The sequence below is a fragment of the Sorex fumeus genome, unplaced genomic scaffold (assembly GCF_029834395.1).
Source record: "Sorex fumeus unplaced genomic scaffold, SorFum_2.1 ptg000061l, whole genome shotgun sequence".
Taxonomy (NCBI): domain Eukaryota; kingdom Metazoa; phylum Chordata; class Mammalia; order Eulipotyphla; family Soricidae; genus Sorex; species Sorex fumeus.
The window spans coordinates 17,251,520-17,264,416 of NW_026606118.1; the positions used below are offsets into that span (position 1 = coordinate 17,251,520).

The 12,897-nt window shown below is 40.7% G+C and overlaps 1 protein-coding gene across 6 annotated transcripts in view; it reads right to left on the bottom strand.

The window, feature by feature from the left end:
• Window positions 1-12,897, bottom strand: part of STXBP5 (syntaxin binding protein 5) — a 180,483-nt gene that overhangs the window by 137,962 nt on the left and 29,624 nt on the right. The window lies entirely within an intron of this gene.

Consider the following 12,897-nt stretch of genomic DNA (forward strand, 5'->3'; position numbering starts at 1 on the left):
TTGTTAGGTCTAAAAAACTGCACCCTCCTCAGCATATTTAGCAGTGTTTTTTTTAATATATATTTATTTCAATATAGGGAGACTTAAATTTCCTCTTCCTCAAAAAAAAAAATACCTTGGCTATCTCTTGTTGGAAATTTAAAGAATAAAACTATGCAAGTTGTGATATAATTATTAAACTGATAGAAAAATTATGCTGACTACTTAAATGGATTACTACAAGAGTAAATAAAAGTTATATAATGTGTATACACACACACACACACACACACATATATACTACATAGAGATTGAGATACTATTATACAATGACCAACAGAGTGAGCCACATTAGAAGTCCATTCATTTTCAGTAAACGTTATGACAATGAATAAATTTGAAAACCTTATTTAAAAGTTCAGATCCATGATTATGAAAAATATATTGATAGTAAGTAGAAAGTCTCAACAATAAAAACATATAGCCAATCACTATAGGAACAGCCCCCAACAGATCTCATCCTTCTCCCTATATCCAAAAACATCCACAAAGAATCTAGGGTTGATCATGAGGCTTGCACTGGTCGATGGAACATTAGCAGTTGAACACAAGCCAAGATTCAAAAAACTACTTTAGGCTTACTCTCTTCCGTATGCTCTTAGGATCCTGGAGTCATGTGACGAAGCTCAGGCTAACCTGTTAAAGACATGGTGCAACCCACTGCCAATTGTAACTACCAGGCATCTGAATAAAGCAAGCCAGACTCCAACCCTACTGAACAGCCAGTGCTTACATAAGTGACAAAAAGGGAATCCTCTCATACTGAGCCCAATTCAAGCTGCTGACCCACTGAAATATAAACAAAGTTGCTGTTACTTTTGCTTCTTGAATCTGCGGATGTTCTGCTATACAGTGATGATTATATTACATAACATTATCCACTCAACTAAAACTGCTTAAGAAAAGTTATTAAAAAGTGTAAGAAAAATGAGTTATTAGACATCTACAACTGCTAAAAATACCCCCCCAAAAACGGTTTAGAAATGCCCTACAGCATGAAGCTACACCAATATTTTGGGGGTACACCTATGTTCACTGCAGCACCAGTTATAACAGTCAAGATCTGGAAACTACCTAAGTATCCAGTGACAGATGGAAGAATGCATGGAGATAGTATAAATACACAATGTGATAACACTTGCCTTTTGCTACAACTTCGACAAAAGTCAACAATACAGAGTCAAACAAATTAGTTGAGGTGAAGGACAAATGCCTGATGATTTCATTATATGGTATATAAAGAAAGCAAGGGAATGAAGAGCGTGCAAATGCAAACAAACCCTTGGACTCTGACAACAGAACTGAAGTTATCAAGGGGGAGTGGAGGATGGCTGAATGGGGAAGGGGAGGGAGAGGGTAGGTGAAAAGGGACTCGGGGACAGTGGGGGAAGGCTGGGGGGCTCATTAATGGTGTTGTGGTACAGAAAAAGTTTAAGTCCAAAATACTAACATTATGGTAAACCATATTACCTCGATAATGATAAAAACAATTTAATCAAATCCGTGACTATTGCTTTTCATACACTTTCAGTAAAAAAAAAAGTGCATTTTACGATGATATGGATCATTAATGACAATAACAGTTCTAGGAGACGAAGGTAATGTTTTACATGCTAAAGCCTAAGGTCCTACTGAAAATGATATTAATACACCTACTGTGATTCACATCAAAGACAAAGCAAACATTAAAGGTATGTATTTTACTACTGTTAAGAATCTATTAAATTGAGCCTGAGGGCTGGGTGAGGGTTAGAGTTAGGGTTAGGGTTAAGTTAGGATTAGGGCTAGAATTAGAGTTGGACTTGGGTTAGGGTTAGGGTTAGAATTAGGGTTGAGTTAGAGTTAGTGTTAGGGCTGGGTTAGGGTAAGGACTGGGTTAGTTTTGGGTTTGAGTTAGGGTTGGGTTAGGGTTAGAATTAGGGTTGAGTTAGAGTTAGTGTTAGGGCTGGGTTAGGGTAAGGACTGGGTTAGTTTTGGGTTTGAGTTAGGGTTGGGTTAGGGTTAGGTTACGTTTATGTTTGGGTTAGGGTTAGGGTTGGGTTAGGGGTTTTTTGGGGGGGTTAGGGTTAGGGACTGGGTTAAGGCTAGGGTTAGGTTTAGTGTTAGGGTTTGTTTGGGTTTAGGGTTAGGATTAAGGTGATTGGTAGGGTTGGGTTAGGTTTAGGGTTATGGTTTGGTTGGGTTACGGTTTCGGTGAAGTTTGAGTTTGAGTTAGGTTTGAATGAGGGTAGTATTATAGTTGAGTTAGTTTAAGGGCTAGGGCTAGGGTTAAGGTTGGGTTGGGTTGGGTTAGGGTTAGGGGATGGGAGCTCAGACCCCACATGCACAGGCTCTGAGTTCAACCTGGCACAATAATGAACTCCACCTCCAGCACCAGCAGATACAGCCCTGGGACGCTTCTTGGAATACCCAAAAGCATAAAACAAAAAATGAAGAAAACCGGCGAACGTACTTTTAACGATATAAGCTCAATAATCTAGAGCACACTGTAGCCTGCAGGAGATCCAGGGGTGATTCCTGACACCACCTGGTTCCCCAAGCATCACTGACAAAGACCCCTGAGCCCCGCCGGATGTGAGCAGAAAACCAAATAAACAAACAAACACAAAGATGACCTGTCAGAAGGTCAGAAATGTGATTCAGTTGTAGAGTACATGCCTCCTGTGAGTGAGACTCTATGTGGGATTCCAAGCATGGCAGGGTATCGTGAGCCAATGGAGCAGCTCAAACATATGCATTAGAAATATAGAATGAAGCTGAATTACCTCAGTGTGTCAGGGAGCAGAAGGACATTGTAAACATATAATATAATGGAGTTAAACAGCTATATAGTTATGCATAAACAATTTTCTTATACAAAGTGTTTCTGGGAACACAGTAATTTCTGTATTTGCTTAAGGGACCGAAAAACACATGTACTATTAAGTGTTAGGAAATGTGATCCATATATCCATTCGCCATTTAAACTGTTAGCTTAACAGCAGTTTGTCAAACATTACGCAGTCCAAAGATACCAGATTTGCAAGACTTTACTGCTACTAATATTCTATAACGGAGGATAACATGCATAACCTCCTGAGTAATACAGAAATTAATCATCTTTAAACAAGCATAAGTATAATAGAGATGATTAAAATTTTATAATTTTACTCTCAGGAAGGAATATGAAGCAATAAGTGCACCTACATGCCTATTTCACTACCTTGTACCCAATAAGTTTTCATCAAATATCTGTTAAATAAACAACAGACTACATAAAATGTGGAAATTTATCATATCATTTATGTGGGAATTTATCATTTATTTTGTTAAATATCTTAACAAAACAAGATATTTGTGACTTGCTCCCTCTCCATCCACCTTATTTGAGCCTAACTGAAACCATCATTTCTTGTCAAACAAATTCTAAATTGCCACAAGACTTTTTTTTCCAGGGTCAAGGGAGACCCCATCACTGCCTTACTTAATGCCACGTATCTCGCATCAAAACGTACCTTGCATCAAAACGCTTAGTAACCAAACTTTTGTGAAACTTTGTGCTACGTACATCTGAGAAAAGAATATAAAGAAACAGTGTGCTGGATCTGGTCACCTGGAACTCCTTAGTCTTTTCTACATCACCAGGTATCCAGTCCTGTCCTGCAGATGCTAGAAAGCTACACCAGTTCCCATGTTCCCCTTTTTGCTATATCTAGAGAAAATAAAGTTGTTTTTAATCAAATAAGAGAACTCGAGTCAAAAATGAGGCAGAGACCGGTTTCCTGGTACTGTTTCTGCTGACCAAGCTGTCCAGAGGCCTGAGCTATAAAAAGCACCACTGGCCACAGTGAGGACGAGACACAGCATGCCAAACTCAACTCTGAGTGTCACATGACCAAAGGCAGCTGTGTGGCAGCGATAATAAAGGCAGCACCAAATCCGACTCACTGGATAACAGATACAATAGTACATTCAAAAACACAAAAGCCACCCAAAGATTCCATCCAGCAGTAAGTTAAGTTTCTTTATGCTTGAAGTACCTAGAGTAGTTTCTGTTCCTACACTGAATATTGACTAACACAGCAAAAACCAAACAACAACAACAAAAAAGAACAGTACCTTATCTTCAATTTATATGAGTGACCAAAAATATTCACTTCTCAAAGTAGCTCAAAGAAAAACAATGTTATCTTGTTCAATTTTGGAAAAGGTGGAGAATACTATCTTACAATGGTCTTAAATGGCCTTTCATGAAATAAACCTTTACCAAACAGATCCACAAGGTCTAACCAGATGGGATCCCCTAAGTAAGACTGCTTCACACTGTACATATGAACAAAATGGAAAATCCCTTTGCTTTCTACAATGTTAAAAATTTCCAACGAATCCTACAAACCTTTTCATAAAAGCTCTTTTATAATACTCAGCCAAAAATTCCACACACTCAGTAACTCAGTATTATATCCTTATATTTACACATCATATTTTCCATTGCACTATAATTTGCCATTTCTCTTAAACAATTATGACTTCCACACATAGTTCTGCATGAAAGAAAAGTTCAATTAAAACGTATCAAATAAATCACTGCACAAGGTAACAAACAGGAATTATTTGGTACTTGTGTAAAATTAATTTTACCTCCCTCTGTTCTATTATTAGATGAAAATTTAAGTTTGTATTCATGAACATGGTAATGTATTAGAAGTAACAGCAGGCGCCAAGTTGCACACACACAGGGCACCAGGTTCAAACCCCAATACCACATGGCCTGTCCCATTCTATCACTGGTAGAAAGGACCTCCACCTGTCTACCTTCTAAAATTCTACATTAAAAGTAACAGCACCCAATCAAGTGCAATTTATAAATCTCTTTGAAGAATTTCTTTTCTATCTTCAGTTCCATATATATGTATATATATGTACACACACATATATATTCATACATATGTATATATATATATATACACATATACATGTAGCTAGCTAGCTATTTCCTGGTAATCTGTCAAAGCTACTTAAAAAAAAAAACCTTTATTGTTTATCACAATCCAGAAATACAATGATCTCTACAACTGGATATATTTAATAATTGCACTCAAAATGTCTAAACTTAGGAAGTTTAAATATGCGAAGAGTACTTTCAGAAAACAGTTAATTCCTCCTAATTCCTAGGAGTGGGAGGGAAAGAGAAAAGGAAAGAATAAAGAAAGGGAGAAAAGGAAGGGAGGAACACAGGGCTTCCCCCTCTACTACTTAAGTCAGATTGTCAAAATCTAAAACCAATGAAACTCTAGAGGCCAACTTGAAGGAAAAATGACTAAGGGAAAACACCTTCCCCCCTGCCCATTGATCTGAGACCCACCTGAAGCAGAAAATCCTTCTAGAATATACTAGCATTAACTTACCTTGCCTTCAAAATTATACTGGTATAACAAGAAACAGTACTGTATCTTACGAAAGTATCAACAAACAAGACAAAAAATCTGAAATGCAGTTATCCCATTGCTTCAGATTGGAGATCATCAGACCTAACTTAGAAGGCTCCACTCCTTCAGGAGACAACTCAGCAAGACCAGAGACTCTGGATAAGTTAACTCTGGGTAATGACCACGACGATCCAATGCCATAGTGGAGACCCTTGTGTGTAGCAACCCTGGGCCAAGACCGCTTGGCAAATTTAACCATCTTCCCTGGCAACTTGGGCCCTCCATCCTGGGCTCATCTGCATCCCAGCTGGGTGCACACTCTCTCTTCCTTTCACCTTACAGCACTCTATTCTGGAGCCATCCACACATGCCCTAGTCTGTTGGGATGTACCACCTCTCTCTTCTATTTCATGTTACTGTGTTCTGCAATCAGCCACAGCCATACTCTGGGTGTGCAAGTTTCAGTAAAGGGCTCTCTCTTCTCTCTATATTTCCTTTAATAAAACTGTTTGTCGCTGTCTTCTCCAGAAATTCTTTTCTGCAACAGGAGACAAAAAAAAACTTGGAAACCAGGTGAAAACTGGAACCGACTTTTCTTGAGAAGGCGCATAACTGCATGTGAGCCTGAGAAGCAGGGCTCCCCTAAAGTCTGAGTGGTGGAAAGCAGTACCCAGCTGGCATGGATCAAGGACACCTCAGGTGCAGCTTGGCTACTGCCTAGTGAGGCTGGCAGGATTTCAGGCCCACACCAAGCAGAAGCTGGCACAAACATCTACCAGCCCTGGGCCCAGCAGTCACTGCAGCTGCACCATCTGGTGGGCCTAGCAGGACCCCCCCAGCAGCACTCTCTGTTGTGGCTACCTCCTCCTGCTCTCTTGCTCCCCTTTGTTTTGCCAACAAAGAACCAAAAGCCTTTGCCTTTTACTGACCCCAAATCCACCAACCCATGAACGTATACAACTTGAAATATTACTGAGAAATGGAGACATCTCATTTCTTTCCATGAGCACACCGACTCTCTTCCTTCAGCATCCCCCCTCCTCATTCCTAAACTACCACCTTAGAAACCTGCCTCTAATGATCTTCCCTATAGCCTACAAAGACTTACTTCCCTGCCTAATGCAAAAACATTCACCAAAGCAACATCACCAACTTCTGAAATAATGATGTCATTAAACCAAGTACCAAAAAAAAATCTCATAAAATATAAGCAACTCTAAAATCTCAAATTTCATCATCTAAATGGTTGTAGATGAAGGTCTCAAGTGTAACCCATGAAGTATAACTCTCAGATATAACGATTTTCCAATTGTGAACTTATAAAAACAGAGAGACAAATTATGTATCCTCAACATTCCCATCATTCCGTGAGAGCAGAGAGAAGAAATACCGCTTCAAGTGGAGGAAACAAAAAAATAAGTTTTAAAATCAAGTAGGGCAAATGTTGGGATTTTCTTAACTAAATTATAAGACCCAGGAATATACCTCCTTGGTGCTCAGCTCCTTTTCTCATCACCCCCTTTCATGAAATAGAACTTTCATAAAACAATGGACAAACAAAAAGGAATTTGCGCCTGAGTTTTTATTATCCCACTTCTGTCTGCAGCGTCTTTAATTTCATACTCCATGTCTTGAATTCAGTCCAAGCCAAGAAGTTTCTGCTACAAAATTTTCCCAAGAAATTTGTAGGTCTTAAATAAATTTCACTCGTTGTTACATTAGACATATCATAACCACAGATGACAAGGAACCAAAAATTCCCTCCAGTTTCCAAAACATGTTCTTCTTTCCCCTGGGACACTCCCTGGCAAGTGTCCAAGGCCAGAGTCTACAACTCGCCAACACAGAGATTTAGGTCCACGTTTGTAGCTATTTTTTACAACAGCAACATCCCAGTTATTGAAAAAGAAATAAAAGGACAAAATGATCATTCTTTTCTTCTACTCAACGAGTCCCACTAGTTCCTGGACCAGGAAATCCTGCCGTGTGTGTCTCCTCCCAGGTCTCAGGTGCAAGGGGGATAATAACCAATTAATAAAAAGATCAATCGACTAGATCTTCACATTTTTCTACAGCACCTACTGCTTCTAGGTATCTGAATCTGTATCAGTTTTGTTTGCAACAAATCACAAAATCAGTGACTTCAGCCAAGCCCCCTTTAGTCTCTCTCAGCTTCCATAGGTGGGGAATCCAATCACTACAGTCCCAACAATTCTCTACTCGGGACCTCCCAGGGTTCAAATCTGTAGCAGCCCTATCTCCCCTGAAGACACAGTTTCTGTCACTGAGTCTCCGACGACAGTTCTCTACACTTAGATTTCCCAAGATGATTTGTCACTTCCTCTCACCAGCTTTCCTTGTGGAATACAGTTAATTCCAAATACATCTCTTTCTGCCTTCCAAAGAGGCCTGACTATCCCTCACTCCATGACTGTATTCTACTCCTGAATTTCATCCAACCAAAGCACTCTCATTTATAATGCTCGTCCATTTTTCATTAAGCTGCTTTCAAGGAAAAATATTAGGCCGATATGATGCAATTACCACAAAAACTCTAATTCTAAGTCTCTAATTTGTTCTAATATTATGATTAACTTTTTTTTCTTGTTAAATATGTGCAGTGAATTAATTCAAAATCTTTGAAAAACCTGCACAGATATTTGAGGGCTGGTATTTGGCCAAATACCCTGTTCATATACATAATGAGCAAATTAGAAACCTCAAGTATGCAGAGCTCAAAATTTACATAACATCATAATAAAGAGTATAATAAGAGAGATTAGTTTTGTTTCTACATTAATTTATTTATGCTAATAAGAAAATCTGATACTTGGGCAGCAGTCAACTCCTGAAACATCTGAAAGAACCAACTTTCTCCCAAATGGAGAGTTTGCTATCTGAGGGATTACTTCATTTGTCAAAAAGTAGGAGTTTTTTTTTTGGGGGGGGGGGGCGGGGATTGTTGCTGTTGCTATTATTTTGTTTCTTAAAGGAACTTTAGAGGTTACAAAGACAGTTCTGTAGCATAGCATTTGCTTTTCATTTGTGATGAGAACACAGGGTTTAATCCCTGACTCTAGAAAAATACAAAACACACAAACACACACACAAAAAAATCTTTGGACGCTAACACACCACTGATAACTGTTGGTACGTTTATTACCAATGTATTCTAAGTAATGTGTTTTCTGAATAATCAATTCAGAATGCATGCATGTTTATTTTATTCTATAAATCTAACAGATGTATCCTCAAATGAAAAAGCTGTAGATCAACTGTAAACAGATTCACAAAAATACAAGTTGATAGAGGCAACTAAGATAGCACCATAGATGTAGGTCCTAATCCACAGAGATGTAGTCCTACATCAAGGCTGAGTCCTTATAAGGCTCTCTGTCTTAATAAGAGAAAAATCGGACAAGCACAGAAGGAAGACCATGAAGAACGACAGGGAGAAGATAGCCATCTACAAGCTAGGAGAGGTCCTCAGGAACACAAAACCAAACAAATCAGCTCAGCCAACACCTGGTCCTCAGACAGTCAAGCCTCCAGAGCTGCAGAAACACATGTGTATCATCTGAGCCATCAGCTGCATGAGAGCTGGTCTGGCGGCCCTAGCAAATAAATGCCTTCCCCGAACCCATGCATTAAAAAAATGAAACGATTCAGACATCTACCTTCTCACTCCCTAAAAATGACCTACACATTTTAAAAGTCTCAAAAGGAAGACGGCGTTGCAAGTGAGAGAGGGATTGGACTGCACTCGCAATGGCACTAATGATTTCTCTTTTTAGAAACAATCATTTCCATAAACACTACCTGAGTAAAATCTGACTTAGATCTAACCTGTATTTCAAGTTCGAGAAGTATTTCTTTGTAAATTCAGCGCCTTTAAAAGTAACTACAATAAGTGACACTGGAGTACCATGCACTGTTCTAAGTATTTGACATCTCAATATTACTCACTATGTATTGCGCTGTAGCACTGTCCTCCCATTGTTCATCTATTTGCTCGAGCGGGCACCAGTAACATCTCCATTGTGAGACTTGCTGTTACTGTTTTTGGCATACCGAATATGCCACAGGGAGCTTGCCAGGTTCTGCCGTGCAGGCAGGATACAAACCCCGGTCAGCTGTGTGCAAAGCAAATGCCCTACCCGCTGTGCTATCGCTCCAGCCCGCTATGTATTAACTTTATAAAATGCATCTTAGGATTTTCTGTGAAATAATAATTATTCACTTTACAGGGCTGGAGTGATAGCACAGCGGGTAGAGCGTTCGCCTTACAAGCGGCCAACATGGCCGACCCGAGTTCGATTCCTCTGCCCCTCTCGGAGAGCCCGGCAAGCTACCGAGAGTATTCGATATGCCAGACACAGTAACAACAAAGTCTCCAATGGAGACGTTACTGGGCCCGCTCGAGCAAATCGACGATCAACGGGAGGGCCTTACCTTTACCTTTACAGATTAAAAGATCGAGTGTAAGAAACCAGACAATGCGCTATGATTGAGCAGAAGGAAGTTGGCCCCAGAGTCTCTACTCTTGTTGGGAGGACAACAGTATATAACCCCTGGGCTGGAATTCCCAAGCAGGCTTCAAGGGATCTGCGGTTCACTGAGATACTCAGCAAGATGGCCCCATGCCACAGCCCAGGGCGACGGCACATGCCTAGCAGTGTAGGTCCCGCCAAGTCCACACCCTGTGGGTGCCAAGGAACTTCCAGGACCACACCCAGAGTGCTGGGCTAGTAGGAGGCATGAGGTGCTGAGGATGACAAACAGGGCTGTGAGCAAGCAAAGCATATGCTTCTGATTCCGGAGTCATCTCCCCAGCCCAGACCCTGTAGTCTGTTTTTTGTTTTGTTTCGTTTTGTTTTAATTTTATTGAACCACCGTGAGATAGTTACAAGCTTCCATGTTTGGGTTACAATCACACAATGATCAAACACGCATCCCTCCACCAGAAACACATTCCCCGCCACCAATATCCCCGGTATACACCCCCCTTTTCCACGCTCCCCCTGCCTCCATGGCAGACAGTATTCCCCATAATCTCTCTCTACTTTTGAGAGCCCATACTCTTAACCACTATCAGATACTGTTTCTCAAGTGACTTAAAAAATTCTATAGTAGTCAATGATAGTTAAGAACTAAACTTGATTTACTACACATCATGCTATACTAAGCATCCTATATGGTTCCCTGAGCACCGCCAGGAGTAATTCCTGAGCGCAGAGCCAGGAGTAACCCCTGTGCATTGCCGGGTTTGACCCAAAAAGGACGCCAAGTCCTAAGGAAACTAGGCCTAAGCTTCCATGTGGTCTCACCCTCTGCCTCTGAAGAAAATCTGAACTTGAACCTGGGTAGACTCATACATGAGGTTTATCCATGAGGCACCAGGTTCATTCTTCGGCATGTTAAGTCCAATAGTTGCCATCCACGTTTTCAGTTATCCAAGAGGATTTTGACCAGATAGTCAAGAACCAGCTTGTTTACTGGGGCCCAAATGAAGAGAAGAAGAGGTTCTGAACTTTATAGAAGCCTGTTTCTACTGTTCAGAAAGGTAAACTATCACATGCTCCAAGACGGGGTACTTCACCAAGCATTCAACTAAAGAGGGGCGTGGCTGACTTTTTGTGAGGTTGCATCCACAAAGAAAGGTCACCTTTTGTTTTTACGCAACACAAAGAGTTACCTTCTATTTGTCAAGATGAACTAGCTTATTTATTAGCCTCACCTGTGTCTGTGAGATTAAAGAACCATATGAGGAGAATTCATATCTACCTGCACTGACTCCTGACTCCAAGACTCTCCTGTGCTCTGATTCTTTGTCCGTGGATATTAATCTTTACCTGCAGTGGCAGGTGAACTTGAATCACACACTGACATATCCCTGTGTCCTAGTGAGAAATATGGACCTGCCACTTATGTCCGGGGACTGGGTATCCAAAGTATTTTTATTTTTATTTTTTTAATTTATTTTTAACTGATTTTTTTTTAATTTAATCACCATGAGATACAGCTGCAAAGCTTTCATGTTTTAAATTCAGTCATTCACTGATCAAACGCGCATCCCTCCACAAGTGCACATCCCCCACCACCAATGTCCCCAGTATACACCCCCCCTTACCAGCCCTTCCCTTGCCTCTATGGCAGACAATTTCCCCCATACTCTCTCTCTACTTTTGGGCATTAGTGTTTGCAATATAGAGACTGGGAGGCTATCATGTTTGGTCCTTTATCTACTTTAAGCCCATATCTCCCATCCTGAACTATTTCTCCAACCATCGTTGATTTAGTGATCCCTTCTGTATTCCAGCTTCCTTCTTCCCCAGTTTATGAGGCAGGCTTCCAACTATGGAGCAACACTCCTGGCTCTTGCGTCTACTGTCCTTGGGTGTCAGTCTCATGTTAGTTTATATTCCACAAGTGAGTGCAGTCATTCTATGTCTGTCCTTCTCTGTCTGACTCGTTTCCCTTAGCATGATACTTTCCACATCCATTCACAAAGTATTTTTATGCTAGAATTCTACATGCTGTCAGAACCCCTTCTGGGGGTGATGTATGTAAGAAAACTTGCACAGCATCACAGCGACCAGAGATATTTCGGCGGTATTATTTTGAACCAGATTGTATTTGTTATGGGGGACTTGTGCTTTGTAACACTTTCGGTTGCATAACTGGCCTGTATCACTAGATACAATGCTCAGGACGTCCCACATGTGGCAACAAAAAGCACCTCCTGACACTGCCAAGTGCCCGCTGCAGATAAAACAGAATGAGTGAGGAACTGTTCCGTTTGATGTACACGTTCATTTGCAGCAGATGTGAGATGAACAACAAAACAATGTGTACGGCTACTACCACGCCCCTCACTCTCTCCACTTACTCTATCACATCAGGGGCTGATCAAGGACTCTCTCTCAGAGACCAAACTGACAAATTAACTGAGGATCACGGTCCAACAAGAAGACAGGTTGGTCCAACTACCAGCAGGTTAAACATCGACACTGTACATGCTCACCCTCCCCTCCCACCCCTTGCTCCTCTCATTGACACCTTTATCTCTGTCCCTCTCTTAGAAGTAAAGCCATAATCCATCTAAAGTCACTTGGAAGACTTATCTTCGCAGAATATACACAGCCCAATAGCAAACTTTGCTAATGACTTCATGCCAGTTCTCTTCTCTGACCACTGAGCAACAGAGACATGCCTGCTGTTGACTACACCAAGATGGAACTGCTCGATTCCCAGACTCCTTTTTTGCTTGCCTACTTTGTACATCCTTCTGAACACAGAAGCCCAGACTCACTCTGACCTGCTAATATAATCACATAACCTGAAACTACAATTAACAAACAGAATATGCCTGATTCCTGAACATGGATTGGAAAGTCTGATGCTAGCCATTCCTTAGATGTGGGTTAATTACATTAATCCCACTACATGT